The following is a 21008-nucleotide window of genomic DNA, read 5'->3' as shown; positions in this document are numbered from 1 at the left end:
ATCATCTATTACCTTTCTCTCTAGTGTCCTTTTTTGAAAGTTTTTATTTAAATTCCAGTTAGTTAACATAACAGAAATATTTTATTTGGATGCAATTCAATTCATCAATTTCTTTGCCTTCTGGTCTATGCGTTGAAAATTTAAGGAGTTTTTCTTTATAACATAGGAGACTATTTTTTTTCCTATTAACAATTATTGTTTACCTTTCACAGTTAGGTCTAACCCAAATAGAGATCCCTCTTGCATGAATGAACTTTTTTTTATAGAGAGTTAGTTTCTTTATAATTCATATATTTCATATTGATCTGTGGTGCTATCATTGGTGGGTGTAGTGTATCCACAAATTACCTAGATACAGAGAAGAATTCAATCCAGATAAAGTAAAAATAATGAAAGAATAAGGAAAAGGAGTTTTGCCCTAGCATTAACAAGCAGTAAATCAAGGAATACCATTCATAAGGTAGAATAAGAAATTACGAAATATGCATTTAGAAATAACATAAGAAATATATCTGAAAAGAACTAATTAAATATCACTGATTAAGATGAATAATAACCACTAATTTTGGGGGGGAAATGCAAAATATATTAAGAGCTGTCAAAATAATATTTTTAAATGAAATAAACCAAATTTAATACAATCAAGACAATATGAAAATTAAGGAAAAGATTAAGTAAAGAGTGAAAAGGCAAAACAGAAACACAGAAAATGGGGGAGAAATCAAAGAGAAATGTCCTCAGGGAGAAATTTCTTAAGTTTATAGGGAATCCCCTAGAGCATTTAGCAGCCCAGATTTTTTTGCTTCAATTTTCCTTCTCACTTGGAAGCTCACAACTCATCCCAATATCCAAATTTCCTATTTAAGTACAAGGCAAGCTCACCATCTGTCCACACTTGTTGAAACACCAATTCTCCCCACCTACCGCGTGTGCACATGCACACACTCACACACACACCATAACAAACACATTCATAATGGGATTTTCCTTATCACATGTTTTCTGAGTTTGCCAAGCTTCTCCCAGTTGTGAGAAGAGCAGGTGCTGAATTAGAAAATTTTCAGGACTAATATCTTCTTCAAGTCATTAATTTTTTTTTTTTTTTAGTTAAGTAGGTTCCATACTCAATGTGGGGCTTGAATTCATGAACCTGAGATCAAGCATCACATGCTGTACTGACTGAGCCAGCTAGGTACCCCAAGTCGTTTTTTGAACTTGATTATCTTTCTCTCATGATTCTTGGTTCAGACCAGCACATTAAGAAGACTGAGCAGAGGGGCACATGGGTGGCTCAGTCGGTTAAGCGTCCGACTTTGGCTCAGGTCATGATCTCACAGTTCGTGAGTTCGAGCCCCGCGTCAGGCTCTGTGCTGACAGCTCAGAACCTGGAGCCTGTTTCAGCTTCTGTGCCTCCCTCTCTCTCTGCCCCTCCCCTGCTCATGCTCTGTCTCTCTCTGTCTCAAAAATAAATAAACATTTAAAAAAATTAAAAAAAAAAAAGAAGACTGAGGAAAATATTTCTTCGGAATTCCTGAGTACAAGTAGCCAGCAGGTTGTTGGAAATACTTGCCTGGATTGGAAGCTGGTTGCTGGTGCATTCCCAATTCAAGTTCCCTTTTTTGTAAGGTGACTCTCTCTGTTCCACTATGGCACTTTTTTTGTATTTCTAATGTAGTCCTTATGAAACACTGAAACACCGGAGGGGAATGTTTGTTTCCATGTCTGTCTTTCTCTCGAGACTCTGAGATAATAATGAGCAGAGACTGTACCTTTTATCTTTACTTCCCCATCACCTATGACAGATACATAGAAATTCTTTATAATTTTTGATAAAAGAATGAATTCAAGAATCTATAAAATGATTTTTGTGTGTGATTTAGTACAGCTTAAAGCTATGGAATTCACACCAGACAATTATTGAGAAGAAATGTGCAGAAAAAAATAAACACTAAAAAGTATCCCTAGGAGGGAGCCACATTTAAAGCACAAGAGAAAGAGGCACAACCTGAAATGACATAAAAAGAGAAATGTGAAGGTTATTGTAGTAAAAATCATGAGGCCTTCAGGCTCCCAGAATGAGGAGGTAATTAATGGTGTCAGTCAAAGTTGTAGAAATTGGAAAGAGGATTTAGTGAAGTCAGAAGATTGTGTATTATTCCACTACTTAGATTCATTCTTCATTCTTGAGATAAAGTTTTCCAAAGTCAGTAGATATCTATTTAATGCAGTATTTTACACTAAATAATGGATGGTTATAACATTGTATTAGATAAAGTGTAATCTTCCCTGGTAGAATGAATATTCATATATTTTTTCCTATAATTATATTATATTATAAAATTATAAAAATTATATATTAAAAATTATATCGTATTTATAAAATATTATAAAATATTGATTGATCAATAATCAATATAAAAATCAAATCAAGTTTTTCCTAATATAATCAAAACCCACACACTTCTCCATATATACCTTCGAGAGCACTACATGCAATGGAAACTGAATAAATTACTTTTATGGTGATTAATATAGTGACTATAAAACAGCTTCCATTTTGTCCACAATAGTAAATATAGGTATGAAAGAAAGTCCTTTTTATTATAGTCATAGCAATTCTTGAAATGGAGAAATATTCAAACTTTACTCGTGTTTACCCTATAATAACTTCATAAATGTTCTTTCCTTTTTATCTTTCTTTTACATTTCTTGTGAAGACGAGTTCCCCTAATTCATAGTTTTAAAGTATTATGTTAAAAGTATTCTGATGTATAAGAATCCTGGTGGCAGCAACATCGTTAGTGCTGATTCACTTTTATTTTTAAATTAAGGGTTGTTCGTTCTTCAAATTATTGGTGTTAAGACATTAATAATAATGTTGATTTTCATGATCTGTAGAGTCTTGCCACATACTGGGCATGGCACCAAACATAAAGATGAAACACTGTTCCTCAATAGCTTTTAATGCAATCTGTGGTTCTAATCCTAGTCTTTTTTGGAAGAAGGTAGAGGGTGAGTGGAGAAAGCCATGATTGAAATTAAACACAAAGTAGCAAACTTTAAGAGCCAAATGATTTAAATTGAATGCATCTTTATTTGTTTCAAATCATTGATATCAAATGAATAAAACTATTCCTGTGGCATGAAAGATATATTTTAAATGATCATTTCTGATACACAACAAAATGAAGTATCACATCCTAAAGAAACACATTTATGGATATATATATATATATAAACATGGGTTATGAACTATGGAATAAAAGAAGGATGAGGAAAACATAATTTATGCTGTTTATCCAAAGTCAAATACTGACTTTCTCTCAAGAGATAAATGTATCACCATTTCCAAAAAATAAATTTAAATACTTCAATTTGAAAATTGTATTAAGGTAACAAATTAAGAAATAATCAGAATCTTTATAATTATTGCTAAAGATCATATTGTCTATATGGCAAAATGACATTATGCTTTTATAAGTAAATCAAACTAATAAAGTATTTTGCTCCAAAATGATTAAAACACACAACATGGAATACCCAAAGTGTTTACTAGATGCCCACAGAAGACTCTTGTAAGCAGAATAGAGTGACTCATTTCAAGTATTCTAAGAAGCCACGGTTGTATCATTCAGTATCACTATTTGGGGGCACCTGGGTGGCTCAGCCAGTTAAGCATCTGACTCTTGATTTCGGCTCATGTCATGATCTCGCACTTTGTGAGATCAAGCCCCATATTGGGCTCTGCACTGACAGTGCAGAGTCTGCTTGGGATTCGCTCTTTCCCTCTCTCTCTGCCCCTCCCCTGTTCTCTCTCTCTCTTTCTCTCTCTCTCAAGATCAATAAATAAACATTCAAAAAAAAAAGGAAGAAAATAAAAGAAAGAAAAGTAGGCTGTTATCTCACAGGGAAACACAGATCTCCAGAAATCAGGTTTCAAAGATCTGAGGATTAACTAGAAATATGCATAAATACTGAGAACTGAGATGCAGAGAAGAAATGGCAGGAAGCACTTTTGGGGCCAAAATAGTGAAGCAGAGGAACAGAAAGAGCTAAAATAATACCCATACAGAAAAAAATCTATACCAAGAAACCACTCAATCAACCTGATGCTGAAAGCCACATGAAATAGAGTTCACCCTGGTGTAGGACTATTCTTGACACTTTCTATTTCTCATTAAATGAGTTGATTCATTTAACAAATATTTTAAAGTCACAAAATAGTATCCAGGAATGTTAGGGACTACATGTTTTAGTTCCCCCTAAATTCATATGTTGAAATCCTAACCCCAATGTGATGGTATTGAGAGGTGGGACCTTTGGGAGGTAATTAGGTCATGAAGGTAGAGTTCTCATGAATAGGATTAGTGCCCTTATAAGAAAAGACACAGAAACCAGACAGCTTTCTGTCTCCTGTCTCTCTGTCTCTCTCTGCCACTTTGTCTCTCTCTTTCTCTTTATCTCTCTCTCTCTGTGTCAACACACTGAGAGAGATCTACACGTAGCCACTAAATCACCCAAAACAGTCTTGCAGGGCATATCTTATGAACCACTTATTCTTCATTGACTTTTAGTGAACAAACTGAAAATATAAGAGCATACTTTGAAAGGCCATATTTCTTTAGATGATACTTATAAATTTAAAAAATGGCAGCTAACATGTGACCTCCTTGAGAAGTCTTGCATACTATTTAGGAACCTAGACTCTGAAGCCAGACTGCCTGGTTTATTGACTCCTTCAGTTACTATCTATTAGGTACTGGACAGGGTCTCATATCTTTTGAGTACTTCTTATGTGCAAGGACTATTCTGTTCTCCATTAATTAACCAGTTTTAAGAGATGAGGCAGTCAGGGTGCAGAAAGTAAATTAATCTGCCCAAGGACATCCAGCTAAGTAAATGCAGAGCTGAAATTCCAATCAAAACCACTTAACTCAGGGCCCAAACTTGATTTAATAGCCACACTATAACTTTCATTTTAGTACTCTGGATACAATAATAATTTATAAATGGGCAATTATGCTTTTGGGGGCCAGCAAACAATCTTCTTTAAACAGAGAAAAGTCTGCTGACAGGGCATAACCCTCTCTGCAGGGGATGCTTCTACATCTGTACCCTCACAGCTTTATTAGGAGAAAGCCTTTTTGGAGACAATGCTACAATTTGGTACCAAAATAAGTGATTAACTCTCACCTCAACAGATCTTAATTAAAACTGCAAGGCAGTGTTCTACTGGTCTCTTTAATGATCTGCCACAACTGACAAATCTCTTCTCTGCTCATGAAACCTACATGTGCATCCCATGCCCACACCTGCGCCCATAAGATGAGGCACTAACTCCAAGCTACCTGATGGGATCTCTTCCTCTTCTGGACTTTAAACATTCTATGTGTACACAGGATTTGTACATGTTCCTCCTGTCTAAGGCCTATCCCTCTGCCCACCTGCTGGCTCCTACCCCACCTCATTTATTCAGAAAACATGCTTACTGATTATGCCATTTCCAGCTTGTGTTTCACTAATCTTCCCTCCTGCCTCACAGTCTCCTCCAATTAGAGCTTTTCTTACTCTCTACCCTTAAGAGCCAAACTTCTTGACAGTGTTACCTGTATTTTTATCTCCATATTTTTATCTCCATTTTATCTCACACTGCCACTCCCTCTTCAGTCCAGGATTCCACTAATAGCATTCCATGGAAACAGCTTGTACTAAAGTTATCAGTAATCTACAAATGGCTAACCTGAGTCCTGTCTTACTTGATATGTCAGCAGCATTTCACACACCCAACTCCTGAAACACAAATTTCCATCTCCATCAGAGAGCTGTCCTTGACTTCTGTATCAATATACACAACTGCCTACCTGATGTCCCTGCTGTTGTCTCAAAGGCACATCAAGCTGAATTTATGCTTCCTCCAGACCCATCCCACTGTAATGTTCTCTGTTTCAGTGAATGGCTCAGTGATCGATATAGGTTTGCAAGTTATTAATCCATGAGTCTCTCTTCAAGCCTGCCTTTCCTTCACCCTACCCCAATTTTCTACTATCACTAATTTTTATCTCCTAAGCATCTATTTAGCCCATCCATATACACAGTATATACCATATATTATGAAACATCCATGGCAGGGTATGGGACATACCCTACAATCAAACACATTAATATAATATTTTTCAGTGAAACATTAATTAATATGTCACTAAATGGGATAGATAATAGCTATAAATAGCTCATGTAACTTCATTTCAGGCTTTGCTGCCGTTTGAATTCAGTCAGGTCAGCTTTTCCATCAAGTATACTATAATTAGAGCTTTCAGCTATCAGAGCTGAATAGCAAAACTGTGGGTAAGCAATTGTGAATCTGTGCTACCATTTTTCAAGAAATAATGTAGATAGTAGTTAAGAGCATACACACTGAAGCTAGACTGTCTGGGTTCAATTTCATTTCCTCTACTAAACAGACTAAGCAGAAGTGACTTAATTTCCCTGTGCCTTAGTTTCCTCATCTCCAAAATGGAATAACAAATTACCTACCTCATAGGACTGCTATGGAGATTCAATAAGTTAATACATGTAAAATTCTTAAAACAGTGTTTAACACAAAGTAAGTACTCAATGAATATTAGCCTCCATAAAGTTCTTATTGTTACAAACAATGCTGCAGAGTTCAATGGGCTTGTATGTATGCCACTACGAATACTTCCTAGAAGTAGGGTTATTGGGTCAAAGGAAATGTCATTTAAATTTTATATAAATAATAGAAATTGCCCTCCCCCAAACTTTAAACAATTAATAATTAACAATTAAGTCCCCAAAAATGGTATATGAGCTTACCGTCATCCTAATATCCTCAAAGCACTGGGTCAATTCAACCAATTTTTGAAAATCTAAAAGATGAAAAAATATCTCATTGTTTTTATGATTCCTTTAATCACAAGAGATTCCTTTAAAATTCCTTTAATTATGAAAGAAGAACAGATTTCATATATTTATTAGCTATCTGTGTCTGTTTTCATGTCTTCTGCTCATTTTTATTTTTGATTCCATGACTATATTTATTTGATATCTAGTCTGCTAATTTTTTTCAAAGTTTATTTATTTTGAGAGACAGAGAGCAGGGGAGGGACAGAGAGAGAGAGGGAGAGAGAGAATCCCAAGCAGGCTCTACACTACCAGCACAGGGATGTGGGGCCTGAACTCACTGAGCACAAGATCATGACCTGAGCTGAAATTAAGAGTCAGATGCTCACCCAACTGAGCCACCAAGGCACCCCATATTCTGCTCATTTTTAACTGTGATACTCCTGAGGCTTCTTTCTTTTATTGAGATATAATTGGCATATAATACTACTTTATTTTCAGGTAGTTTGATTCATAATGATAACATAATGACAAAACCTAATGAATCAATATCTTGACATATTGCAAGATGATCACCACAATCACTAAACTAATTTAAACCTCTTATTAAAGAAATAATAAGAAACTAAGATGTTCCCTTTATACCCAGATGTACATAAGTATGTGTGTGTGTATTTATATATAAAATATTTTTAGTATGTCCTATGTCACCCATATGAGTTGTCCCATACCTCACTAGAATGATCCTGCCATGGAAGCCCTGCCATGCTCAGTCACTAAGTAGGAGCAGCCATCAGGAATCATGGTCTCCACGCAAACACAGTGTAGACTCCCCAGGCAGCAGCAGAGGCAGCAGTCCCCTATGCTCCCTGGAGGAGAGCTCAGCAGTACGTTCTATAGCTACCACAGTCAGTCCACTTTTGTATCTTACAGATCTCTTCTCCATGAAGGCTCCTGTGGATCTCTACCTCTGAGGAAGGTTAGTGGGATAAACTAGAACTTCAGCATGAAGTTTGGCATAGGGCCACAAATGGCAGTCATCCTTGTCCTCCTCCACGTTTCACTCCCTGCACCTTAACCTACTATCTCAGGAGGTGTGGGTGTCTCTCCTGGTAGTGTGACCCAGAACCTCCTTCCTGAGGGGTGTGAGCCCTTATCACTCATGCTTTTTTCAGGTTACACTGTTGTAACATGTTCATTCATGGTTCCAGTGGGTTAAGGGAATACCAACAGGTGCCCCAGGATCACCTGAGTGCCACACATATACCTGCTGTCCCATTGTAGAAAAGTGCCCTATATCCTCCCACTGACCAATGTTATTAACCCCTGCCATGATGGCAATCCCTTGCCTCTGGTCTCTGGGCAGAAAGAGTTCAAAGTGCCCTGATAGCAGAAGAAGCTTGTAGTTCAAGGAGACGCTTGCTGTGTCCCCTACAAGAGTAAGCCTGCTTTGGGGACTAAGATCTTCAATGAACCCTGGAGTTACAGGGACACAAAACACTAAGTCCCCAATGGGCTGTTAGAAATGGTGGCCTTTATTCCAGGACCCATGTATTCTTACTAGGGACACAGCACCATATGGAGGTCTCTGGTTTGATAAATGTATCTTGAAAGATGGTATCCCATTCTTTCAGAGTGTTACCTCTGAAACTGTGCCTTTGGAAGGGTGTTCTAGCTGCTTCTGCATATGACAGAATATATGACACAAACGGTGTACCCCATGGACTTACTCCTCCCCTGAACTGTAAAGTGTTGTGTGTGGGATTCAATGCCTATGGATCATTCCATAGCTCTAAGATAGTAGTGCTGGCTGAGGCTCTCCAGGCAAGAAAGGCAAATTTATATCCAGATTATATATATCTACCACTCTAAAGGCAAACTGCTGGCCATTCCGGACAGAAGAGTCTAATGTAGATGATTGCCATGAGGTGCCTTTTAGAATCATGTCATACGGGGGGCTTAGCATTGACCCTCAATTCTTCCAAGCCTCTAAGAGCCACCTTATCAGTGAGTTTGTCTCATCCCCTATAGTCTGGGCAAGAGATTTAAATGCCTGGTCCAGAGCAAGTACCACCAAATAAATGAATTCTTGCTGGTTCTATTTTATATTCCAGCTCCTTGACAAATCACCCTGGAAATCCAATCCCAGGCATAATACTCTGGTTCCTGCCAGTACATTATAACTAAGTCTTATAATGCCTCCAGTATATATTTTCTCCCTTATCAGGCCCACCAGCTGGGATTTGCTGGGATTTAACCTTAACTAGTCTGGAAGCCAGGAAAGTAACTAGGAACAGTTCCTGAGGGGGACACTTATCACCTTACATTTGGCCTCTACAGAGTCTTCTAGCAAAGGGTGGACTATTTTTCAAGCTATGAGGATTCTAGAGAATTTGCAGAGCAAACCTCTTTCAGAGTATCAACCCAAATATCAAATGCTTCAGAGACCAGAGTCCCAATGCAGAACACTGAACTTAGCGTAACAGACCTGTCTTAGATGATGAGCCTTCAAAAGTCTCTGCAGCTCTGTGACTATCAAATCTGCATTTTTGTTATACATCTGTCTTTGATCTACTCAGAAAATGTAACTCTTTTGTAAGCTACCAAGGAGATCCCCTGGTTCCCACACTTTACCCTTACCAGCTCTCAGTTTCTCGTTATTACCCCTTGGCAGGATGGCAATCCAGTGCTGCCATCATTGTAAACATCCCCCACATTTCTCTCAAATGTCTGAATCCTCACGTTTTTATGAGAGCACTGCCCTGTACTGGGACGTCTTACCAGGTTACCACTGGTAGAACATTTAGCAGGTGGCATCTTCTTTGCTCACTACGTGCTTAGTGACTTAGTCCCACATCTTCATCCTACCACCTGTTTCTTATTTTTATTTTTTAATTAATTACATTTATTTTATTTTTTATTTTTGGAGAGAGGGAGAAAGCCAGCAAGGGAGAGGAGCCGGGAAGAGGGGCAGAGGGAAAGAATCTAAAAGCAGGCTCCATGCTCAGCATGGAGACTGATGCGGGGCTCGATCCCATGACCCCAGGATCATGACCTGAACCAAAATCAAGAGTCGAAAGCTCAAGCAACAGAGCCACCCAGGTGCCCCCTCCCCACCATCTGTTTGCTTAAACTGCATTCATAACCACTTGTGTTACGTTAGGTCCACTGAAAACCATATATCAATATGAAGTATATACGTGCAAGAGATTTTTGTGGGGAAGGAGACGTCAGACCATGACTCCTGTGAAAAAAGGTAGGGAAGAAGGACAGGGTGGGAGGAGTCATTGATAGCAACAGTTTGAAGAAAGATGGAGTCCAGCAGATGGGGAGTTCTTGATCCAAAAACATATACGAGGAGCCCAGTGTCTCTTCGGAATGATTTTGCTGTAGTACCTTCCCCATACTCAGTCATCGGCTGAGAGCAGCTCACAAGAAGTATGGCCTCAGCACAAAGGCAATGTTGGATCCATTGGGACAGGAGACGAAGCTATCAGTCAGTTCTGCTCCCTATAGCCGGAGACCTGAGCAGCAAATTTTCATGACCACCACAACTGCAATTCTACTCTACCACAGTCTATGAAAAGTTTAGGATTCCTAATTTAAAAAATATAAATAAGTATGTTTAATCAAATCTTTATTTTAAGAAAGGTCTCTAGGTCATTAGACTTTTAAAGCACAACTTCCTATCTCTCCTTAAGAACAGAATTTCTGTGTTTCACGGCAGTAATTTTTCTCTCCTCTGAACACATTTTATCACAATTATATTTTGAATTATGGAAGTTAACCATAGCTTAACTATAAGATTAGTGGATACTTATTGTACATGTTAGGAGTCAGGACATGTTATTAGAAAACCAAAAAGTTTTCTAAAACAAAAAGGTAATTTGTTATCCTGATTTTCTAATAATGGTAGAAGCCCGCAAGACCCACTGAGGGCTTTCTTTCTGTTGATCCCCCACTGAACCCAGATCAGTGTTCATCACTGAGCACTAATCGATTGCCTTATTGAATTCATGTATTGAATTGAAATATCTATTTGAATTTTGAATGGATATGTTACTAGATTTTTCTACATTCCCACTTCTTTTCAGTTTCAGGTGCAGCTGACACTATAGACTTAGATGGCAGTGGAAGCACTATGTATAACAGCTGTTGTTTTTCCTATTAATGCTTTTTAAATTGGCTTCTGTTTCTAGATTGACAACTTCCATTACAGCTCAGGTTGTTGGGGATTTGAATATAAAAGTCACTCTGGTATATAATTAGCATACTATACTACCTCTGGGAAGAAGGTATATTTCTGATAAACTCTTATTTTCTGCTAAACTTAAAATGAACTCGTGTCATGGGAAACACAGCCATTGAGGATTTTTGTTTTGTCAGAGATCTTACAACCTTAACAGTCCTTTGTAACCTTAATGCTCACTTACTCATAATTGAAAAGGCAACTTTATTTAACATCCAGTGACCAGAAATATAAAGGGAAACTATATCTTTTTGGTTGACCCTTGGAGCTATTGCACACACAGCACTACTGGTGCCCGCCCGGGGCCCTTTGCCCATTCTTCAGCCGCTGTGAGTACTGTCTGCTCATGGTTTCCAGCTGTTGCCTTCTCTGGAAACTTGTCCTCAACACATGGAAGCAGACTCACCCCAAGAGTTACACCCTGCCTCCCCACTTCCTGCCCCCGTGGGAAATCCACAAACAGTGACTGATGCAGGGGTGCAAACTTCTAGTCTCCTTTCCTCAATGCAGGACAACCTTTGCAATGCAATTCATGCCCCAGCCTTCCCTCAATAAATCACTTGCCATCTCAGACTGCATCTAGGGAACCGGACCTAACAACACATAAAATGATAATTTTAATAATTCCACGAGCTTTAAATTTGATTCACACTTTCTTTTAAATAACATGGTAAATTTACCAGCAATATAGTTCTAGAAAAAAAAATCAGATTGTGGAAAACTTAGAAGAAATGCAAACCATTGCAGGTAAATTCACTTGCAGGCCTTGGCCAATGTGCTGCTGCACTTTTATAGCTTAAACAACAACAACAACAACAACAACAACAACAACAACAACACATCAAATATAAACATCTCCATTTCCCTCTACATGTGAAGGAAAGATTGGGATAAAGACCCACACAACTTGCTATAGAAGCCATCTTGTTTTCAATACTATGCAAACAATTTTGTGTATGGATCACCAAGTAGTGAAAGGAAGACACCAATCATTGGAAAAACACATTGTTTCAACAAAAGTGGAAGAATGGAAGTAAACTTCTCTTACAAAATGAAGTTGCAACAAGAATAAGAGACAATCATTAAAAGCTCCAACTTATCGGGGCACCTGGGTGGCTCAGTCAGTTAAGTGGCCAACTTTGGCTCAGGTCATGATCTCACAGGTCCTGAGTTTGAGCCCCGCAACAGGCTCTGTGCTAATGGCAGGCAGCCTGTTTCAGATTCTGTGTCTCCCTCTCTCTCTGCCCCTCCCCTGCTGGTGTGCTCTCTCTCTCTCTCTCTCTCTCTCAAGAATAAATAAACATTAAAAAAATGTTTTTTAAAAAGCTCCAACTCCTCAAAAAGATATGGGAGATACTCAAACTAGTAAATAATGAAAACAGAGTATTCTGAAATCAGGAAAGATTTTTTGATGAAAAGCATGGTTGCTAATTCTACATCTAAATTGAGACCACCTCGGTCCAATCATAAGAAATGTATTAATCATGTCTTTTTATTTCCTTTTTTTGATGTTTTGATATTTAAAGGTTTTACTAACCCTAGAGGGTCCCCCTTCCAGGGCTGGTCAATTCCTAGAGATAAATAAAGGACTCCCCTTCTAGTGTACCTTTCATATGAAAACCAACCAACCCAGAGCTCATATCCCCACCACCTCCTCTATCAGGCTCTCATACCCTAGACCACTGTCCACTTGCCCACTCATCCCAGGGCCAGGTACCAGATAACTGGAGACAGGCCCTATGCCCCAGAGTCCACTGAAATTATTCAAAAGAGCCCATTCTGAGCCTGCTTCTCCTGCATTCCGTTCCTTTCCACAGAAACCACAATAATTTCTCTTGCCCATGTTTCTTCCCACCCCACCTCTTAGACTTGCTTCCCTTGCTTCCTGACCAACTGGTGCTTCCTGCATCGTGTAGCCAGCACTCCCTGGCATGCCACACATTCTATTTCCAGGAATCTAATAATAAACCTCTTCCTTCATAGCAGTCATTTCCATGTCTGCATATCTTACCACACCTGATTAAAACAAAACCCTGGTGACACGTAAAACAAGAAAACATCAGAAAAATCCCAATCGAAGGACATTCTGCAAGATACGGGTCTACAAAGTACTCTTCAAAGTTGTCAAGGTCACAAAAGACAAGTAAAAACCAGCAAACTGTCACAGATTTGAGGTGGCTAAAGAGGCATAACAACTAAATGTAATGCAGTATCATGAATTGAACCTTGGAACAGAAAAAGAATATTAGTTTAAAAACTGGAGAAATTAAAATTATGTCTATACCTAGTTAATAGTATTTTCCCAATGTTAACTTCTTAATGTTTATAAATGTACTATGGCTATGTAAGCTGTTAACATCAGTGGAAACTCAGTGAAGGCTGTACAGGAACTCTCTGTTACTATCTTTGCAACACTTCTATAATCTAAAATTATTTCAAAATGAAAAGACCAAAATAAAAAAGCTAAAATTAAAAACAAAAACTAAATTAAGTCAAAGAACATCTTGGATGCAGTAGAAAATGAAATTACTGACAGAAGATAAGCCAGAATGATTCACTCGGAGGTCAAAAGATAAGTATGCAATATTAAAATATGCAAAAAGTAAAAAGACAAAAAACAGAATAAAAAAAGATAAATTCATAATATTAATTACAAAAGGAGAGGTATGACAGAAAAAATAGAAATTATAACAGAGGAGATACTTGAATTTCAAGTAATGCATATAAGTAATTACCAAGGAAAATTAATGAAAATAAACACATTTGAGAACAATTTTAATTCCAAGATCAAGGAAAATCTTTGCATCCAGGAAAAACATGACAGAACAAAAGTCAAACTGACCTCAGATTTCCAAACTACAGCATTAAATGCTAATGACCAAAGATTTTGAATAGAAACGTTCATGGACAATGAATTCCACCACACCAAAGAGAGCTATAATAGGTGTTAATAATTATATATACATATAATATTATATATACCTAATGCACTCAATATATATAGCATATGTATAATATTTTGTATACATAATGTACTCAAAATAGAATTTTTATGTAATCAATATATAATATTAGTGTTAATAAATTAATTTTTCATACCAAGTCTTTGAAATGTGTATTTTATACTCACAGTACAACTCAGTTCAGATAGCCACATTTCAAATGCTTAATAACCACACGTGACTAGTGGTCACCATGTTAGCACACAGACCACAACATAAGAAACTATCATGGTGACTTGAGAGTAGAAAGACACTTCTTTTCTTTATTTTTTAAAAATATTTTTATTCTTTATTTATTTTTGAGAGAGAGACAGAGAGACAGAGTACAAGTGGGGAGGAACAGAGAGAGAGGGAGACACAGAATCCGAAGCAGGCTCCAGGCTCTGAGCTGTCAGCACAGAGCCCAATGTGGGGCTGGAACTCACAAACTGAAAGTTCATGACCTGAGCCGAAGTCAGACGCTTAAACCCCTGAGCCACCCTGGTGCTCTGTAGACACTTCTTAAACAGACTCCAAAATAACTAATCATGATAGAAAGATACGTAAAAACTAAGGAGGGCACTTGTGGTGAGCACTGGGTGTTGTATGTAAGTGATGAATCACCAAATTCTATTCCTGAAACCATTATCACACTGTAAGTTAACTAACTAAAATTTACATTTTTTTTAAAAAATGAGAAAAACAATAATAAAAGAATAAAGATACAAAAATTACATTTAAATTATTTTTTTCATCAAAATTAACCATAAGAGAGTTAAAAGATAAGCCATGGAGTGGGAGAAGGTATGTGAAACACAATCAAGTGTTCCCCAGCCTATATAAAGAATACACAAATCAGTAATAAAAACAAATGAAAATGTATAATCTCACAATACAAAAGAAAAAATCAAGACTATAATTTAATTATAATTAAAGACTATAATTAAATTAAATTTAATTTAAAAGGACTATATTAGTCTACTAGAGCTGCCATTAACAAAACACTATATAGACTGTATGGACTAAGAAACAAATTTATTTTCTCACAATTCTAGAGGCTGGGAAGTTTAAGATCAAGGTGTTGGCCAATTCTATTCCTGGTGGGGGTCTCTTTCTGGCTTGCTGACAGTTGCCCCCTCATGGTGGAGAAAATGAGAATGAAAGAGGGAAAGAAGGAAAAAGAACATGCATCAGTTCGAGCTAATTAACATATCATCTCGTCACATAGCTCGCTTTTGTCTTTTCTTATAAGAACACTGGTCCTATTGGAACAAGGTCCTTTATGACCTCATCTAACCTTGATTACTTCCATAAAGTCCCTGCATTCTCCAAATACAGTTACAATGGGAGTTGGAGCTTGAACAGGTGATTTGGGGGAGGGCATAATTTGGTCCATAGCATTCTGACCCTGGCCCTTCAAAATTCGTGTCATTCTCACACGCAAATACATTCATTCCCTCCCACCAGCCTCAAAATTCTTTTTTTTTTTTTTTTTTTTTTTTTTAATTTTTTTTTTCAACGTTTTTTATTTATTTTTGGGACAGAGAGAGACAGAGCATGAACGGGGGAGGGGCAGAGAGAGAGGGAGACACAGAATCGGAAACAGGCTCCAGGCTCCGAGCCATCAGCCCAGAGCCTGACGCGGGGCTCGAACTCACAGACCGCGAGATCGTGACCTGGCTGAAGTCGGACGCTTAACCGACTGCGCCACCCAGGCGCCCCCCAGCCTCAAAATTCTTAACTGCTTTCCACATCAACTCTAAATTTTTTTTTAACATTTATTTATTTTTGAGACAGAGAGAGACAAAGCATGAACGGGGGAGGGTCAGAGAGAGAGGGAGACACAGAATCTGAAACAGGCTCCAGGTTCTGAGCTGTCAGCACAGAGCCCAACGTGGGGCTTGAACTCGCAGACCACGAGATCATGACCTGAGCCGAAGTCGGATGCTTAACTGACTGAGCCATCCAGGCGCCCCTCAGCATCAACTCTAAAGTATGATCGGTCTTATCTAAATATCATCTAAATCAGATATAGGTGAGACTCACTGAATAATTTCTCTTAAGGCAATATTCCTCTCTACTATGAGCCTGTGAAACCACACAAGTTATGTGTTTCCAAAATACCATGGTGAGACAGGCATGGGATAGACATGCCCATTCCAAAAGGGAGAGATAAGAACAAAGAAAGGGGTGGCAGATCCCAAACAATTCCAGAACCCAGCTAATTCCATTAGAACAGAATGGGACCCTGAAGGTAAGCTGTGGACAGAGGCTTGTTTGTCACTCACAGAACAAAATGACTCCTTGGTTATGATTCAGAAAACAAGGAAATCAATGCAGAATTACATCAGAAGCACATTATGGGTCAGAACGTTGCAGATTACATGCATTTCCCTCATGGAAGAAGATGAAGATGCTTACAAGAAACAATTCTGTCAATATATAAAGAACAGTGCAGCTCCAAATGTAAGAGAGGAAATGTATCAGAAAGCTCAGGCTGCTATACAAGAGAATCCAGTCTATGAAAAGAAGCCTAAGAAAGATGTTAAGAAGGGAAAGTGGAATCATCTCAAAATGCTTCTTGCCGAGAAGAAAGACTGAGTAGCTCAGAAGACCAACTTCCTCCGAGCGCCGGAGTGGGCCTCTAAAAGCTAAAAAACTAAGCTGCAATTTTCTTTGAAGATTTTTTCAGGTAAAGACAATAAATTTATTGAACAAGTAGCTTTAAAAGATAAAAAAGCAAATTCCATTAGATCTTAAGACTTAAGAATTGTCCCTCTGGCTCAATGTCCCACCCTCCGGGCTCACCAGTGTGGCAGCATTACCCCCACAGCTCTGTGGGGACAGCAGCATCTCTTGGGCTCAGTGGGGCACCTTGGCCCAATGTGCGAACCGTGTCAGTAGGGCTTTCTGAAACAGGAAACAGCCAGCTCCCTGGGCCTGTGATGAGTGGCAGCTCGGATGACCTCTGTTGGTCATTCGTCCCTTCCCCTGGGGCAGGCACATTCACAGCCAGATAGCTCTATGGTCCGGTCCTGTAGAATCCAAGACATCTGACAGCTTTCCTTCACTCCATCCTGCTTTCTCTCTCCCCTTTAGTTCAAACTGGCAAACTGGCAGAATCTCTGCTGGTATAATTCCATCTCTATTTCTGGCTCCTGCGGAGATGGCTGATTAAGTCCATGAGTCACACCCATGATGTCCTTATCAGATGGGTTTGTCCACACCTTTACAGTTTTCATCACAACAAGCTTCCTCTTTTTTTGCAATACGGAGAGACTCAAGAGAATTTTTCAAATCTTTAAATTTGGTTCCTTTTTGATCAACAATCCCTTCCTCAATTCATGTCTCTTTTCCTGCTTTTTATTATAAGCAGTCAGAAGGACCCAGGCAGTACCTTCAACATTTTGCTTACAAACCGCCTCAGATAAATCTCCAGTTTCATTGTTCACAAGTTCTATCTTCCACAAAACAGTAGAACACATCAGTCAAGTTCTTTGCCACTGTATCAAGGATCGCCTTTCCTCCAGTTTCGAAGCCTGTTTTTCATTTCCATCTGACCTCTCACCAGAATGACCTTTAACGTCTATATTTCTACCAACCTTCTGTTCAGCATTATTTATTTATTCTCTAAAAAAGGTAGAGGTTTCCTCTGCAGCTCTCCTCTTTTCTTTCTGAGCTCTCACCAGAACGACCTTTAACATTCATATTTCTACCAACAATCCCTTCACAAAAGCAGGCAATCTCTGCTTTTTTTAGTGTGTACTTCAAAATCCACTTCCACTGTTCCAGTAGCACCCTACTTTTCAGTACCAAAATCTGTATTAGTCAGTCGAACACCACAAATCAGGTAGCTGGACCAAAAGAAACTCATTTTCTCACAGTTCTAGAGGATAGAAGTCCTTGATCAAGGTGCCAGCTGATGCACTTCCTGATGAGACTGTCTCCCTGGCTTGCAAATTGCCTCCTTTTTGTTGTGCCTTCACATGGTCTTTCCTTGGTGCATGTGGGCAGGGGGAAGAGAGCCAGAGAACTCTCTTGTCTCTTTTTGTAAGGACACTGATCTTATCAGATCAGGGTCCCCCACTTATGACCTCATTTAACTTTATATCCAGAAAAGCCCTATGTCCAAATATAGTCACACTGGGGACTGAGCCTTCAATATATAGTCTGGAGAAGAACAAACATCCAGTCCGTAAGAAGGACACTTCAAAATAGAATATCCAAATGGCAAATATGCATATGAAAACGTAATCAGCATCCTTTATCTTCAGGGTGATATAAATAAAAACACAATGAATATTGCTATATACTTAGCAAAATGGCTAAAATGAAAAGGAAAGAAAATAACAAATTGACAAAGATATGCAGCAACTGAAATTCTCCAGCACGATAAGCAACTGGAATTCTCTTTATAGTATAAATTGTTACAACCTCATTGAAAAATATTTTAGTATCATCTACCAAAGTTGAATATATTACATAAATCTGACCCAGAAATTCCCGAATCATACATTTAACCAAAAGGTGTAAGAACTATTCACAGCAATATTATTAACAATAGCTTATTGACATGATGACATAAATTCATATAATAGTATACCATAGAGCAATGAAACTGATCAAATTACTTGTTATTAGATCAAGTTTCCAGAAACAGACCCTGAGATAAGAATCCAAGCCCAATTCATTTATTTGGAAGTTGAATTCAGGAAACATTACTAGAGAAGTGCAAAAATGAGACAGGGAAGGGAATGTAGCCAATAAAAGGTACATTGGCCAGAAAGAGCCAGTTACTGTTGTGAGTAGGTAAAGCTTATTCCTCCTGGAGAACTCTAAGAATCGGTATAAGATACATGCCCCAGAGTTATTCCACCCAAGGAGTGAGAGAGTTTGTTTACACACAAGCTCCTGTCAGTCACTGACTGAGATTTGCAGGAGAGTTAAATCCACAGTAATCTGGACTTCAGGTCCTCAGATGCCAAAGAAAGCGTTCAGGCAGGTAGAACTCTGCCTCCTTCACTACAGCGGTAGGTCTTAGAGAATGTGCATAGAGTAATAATCACAGAGTCTGCCATACTTCTGTCATGCATACCACCACAGATGACTCTCACAAATATTATCGTGAGAAATGAAAGCCAGAAACAAAAAAGTATATACTGTATGTTTCCATTGATATACAGTTCAAAACTCGGCAAACTAAAAGTGTTAGAAGTCCGGATGGTGGTCGCATTTGGGGAAGGAGAGAGGGGAGACTGGAAGAGGGCACAGAAAGACTTAGGGATGTTTACAATGTTATGATTCACACTATGGTAATTCATTGAACTATATGCTTATAATTTGTACACATTTCTGTGTGTATGCCATTCTCTGTTTAAAGTTTGCATGGTTTTTTTGTTTTGTTTTGTTTTTTAATAGAAGAGGAAATAAGGTCAGTCTTTCAATGCATGCTGCCCCTATAATGGCAGTCACCTTCAGATGAACATTTGTATCTCAAAATAATGTCTGGAAATGGAGCTCCCAATCAATGCTTCTAGCTTGTTCATCAGAGATAAAACTTATGGGGGAGAAATATGACATCTAATTCCTATCAAATCCAACAACACAAAATATATTTTGTGTTGCAGTGACTCCTGCATTGTAAACAAGAACAAGGAAACCACGGGCTCCTTCTTTCCACTTAGGCAGGTGACTCCTCTGTACAAATTAATGTGAATTTCTTGTTTATTGAGTATTTTTCATCTTTGAACTATGTGTCTAATTTGTGAGACATGTAAGTTAGCAAAGAAAGTAGTAAAGATAAAAAGATAGGTATAGGAAGATTTCTCTCCCAAGGTGGAATCTGCCAATCAAAAGTGCAACTGATTTAATTTTAAAGCTTTACTTCTTTCTGCAGGACACAATATCAATAAGGAACCTAAAGCTCTCACGTTCCTAGCTGAAAGGAAGAATGTTTAGCCTCAATTCGTAGCTATAGAGATTAAGCCATATTTATTACACAATAGACACAGGCACCAGAAGGAGGGAGGAAGGTATCATGGAGTCATATACTCCTTAGTCATGTTCAGCATCCAATACCACACAAGCTGTTGCAACCTCTTGCTATGACAGAATCCTCTGATTAATCTGATTTCAGTTTGTCGTATAGAGCAAATTCTAACATAATCCTTGTACCTCCCGCCAAAGCTGAACTCATCACCAAATATACTACTACTACTAATAATAATAATAATGTGGAGTAAAGTCTTAATTTATTGTGAGTCAGAATGCCACAATTCTGGATAACAAGGCACTGGTACCACAAATGTCAAGCAACTAATTTCAAATATCCTTTTACATTCTCCCCACAAGTTCAAAAATCAGTTGATCAGCCTGGAGCTGTCATAAATTTCTTGGAAAAAATTAATGGCTATCTTTGCAGTAATAAGATTAAGAAGAAGAAAAATAGCTGACAATTTCTGAGAATTTAGGAAGTGTTAGGCACGATTCTCAGTATTACACATGAAATAATTCAGTTAATCCTCACAACAACTGTGTAGAATTATCCCCATTTGACAAAAAGGAAATTGTGGAGTAGAGATGCTCAACGACCTATGAAAGGTCAGAATAAGTGACGGAGACAAGGTTCAAACCCAAAAGCCTGGCTCCAGAATCCCTGATCTTGACCATTATACATGCTGTCCTCAACTCTTCATTTGAAGAGTGACACTGAACTCAACCATTATATGTGTTGTCCTTCAACTCTTCATTTGAAGAGTGACATTGAAATCACTATGTAAGCAAGCTCTGAAAAGAGAAAAATATTGAATATAAATTCATTTCCTATTCCTCTTATTTTGAAAATAAAGCAAAAGGGGTAAACAAAGAGCTAGAGAAAAATGAAAGAGGGCTTCTTATTATCTCATCCTCTGTACAAT

This window comes from Panthera onca, chromosome F2 (assembly GCF_046562875.1).
Source record: "Panthera onca isolate mPanOnc1 chromosome F2, mPanOnc1 haplotype 2, whole genome shotgun sequence".
Lineage (NCBI taxonomy): Eukaryota > Metazoa > Chordata > Mammalia > Carnivora > Felidae > Panthera > Panthera onca.
Note: the sequence above shows the minus strand (reverse complement) of the source record.